The following is a 1,009-nucleotide window of genomic DNA, read 5'->3' as shown; positions in this document are numbered from 1 at the left end:
TCAGAGGGGATTCTCCACACTGTGGTGAAGATCTGAACATACGACACAACAATGAAAACAAAACAGCGTAGAGTTAAAAATACACTGAAGACAATTGCGGTATGTGTCAGAGCAGGAGAGCTTGAGCAGCTGGGGTATTTCACAGAAGAACTGGTTGATGATATTTGAGTGGCAGAAGGGTAGACTAAAGGTGTTCCCCGTGTGCAGTGCAGAGTTGATGGCACCAGCAGCCCAAGGCAGCCATCTGGGTGCAAGCTCTCCTGTTCAGTATTATCTCATAATGCAGTGGCTTGCAGATGGCAACGTACCGGTCATATGCCATAACTGTGAGAAGGGATACATTTGCTCCCAAGAAGGCGATGAGACAAAACACTTGGGCAACACATCCAGCACAGGTAATTGAGTTGTTATTTAATAAGGAATTAGACATGGATTTGGGCACGGTCACTGAGATGAAGCCAAGGTCTAGGATGAATAAATTTATCAAAAAGAAGTGCATTGGGGAATGCAGGTGGTGGCTGAGGGCTACAGCTGTGATTATTAGGAGATTGGCCGTCAGGGCTGCCAGGTATGCTGCTAGGAAGAGGAGGAAGTGTAAGATCTGCAGCTCCCGAGTGTCAGAAAACCCCAGGAGGAGGAATCCTGTCCCTGTGGTTCTGTTGGACATCGTTCTCCTCGGTGCCTTGTGCAAGGCCGGTGAAGGGAGAGCAAAGGCAGCGATCAGGGTCAGAGCAACAAATGTACGGGGGAAGCTCACATCCGCAGTAACATCTCGACCAAAATGTCAAAGGTGCCCATGTGGCGCTGCTGGGAGCAGTTTAGTGGGAAGCAGGTTTTGTCTTGTTGCGACTTTCTGTAAAAGTTGTTGCCTGTGGCTGTATCTCTATAAGCACCAAGCCATCTAAAAAGAATATTTCAGGGAAAAGGAAAACATTTTACAGTTATTTCAGTTGATCCTGTAATGCCTTATGGAGTATGTTCTTTCATTGCCTCATTTCCCCGTCTCCTT

The 1,009-nt window shown here is 47.2% G+C and overlaps 1 pseudogene; it reads right to left on the bottom strand.

The window, feature by feature from the left end:
- Positions 1–667, bottom strand: LOC149861864 (olfactory receptor 14A16-like; annotated as a pseudogene).
- Between the last annotated feature and the right edge of the window lie 342 nt (positions 668–1,009).

This window comes from Crocodylus siamensis, chromosome 6, assembly GCF_052110815.1.
Source record: "Crocodylus siamensis isolate JL-2025a chromosome 6, ASM5211081v1, whole genome shotgun sequence".
NCBI classification, from domain to species: Eukaryota; Metazoa; Chordata; order Crocodylia; family Crocodylidae; genus Crocodylus; species Crocodylus siamensis.
The sequence above is the reverse complement of the archived record's forward strand: the minus strand, read 5'-3'. Positions and strand labels throughout refer to the sequence as shown.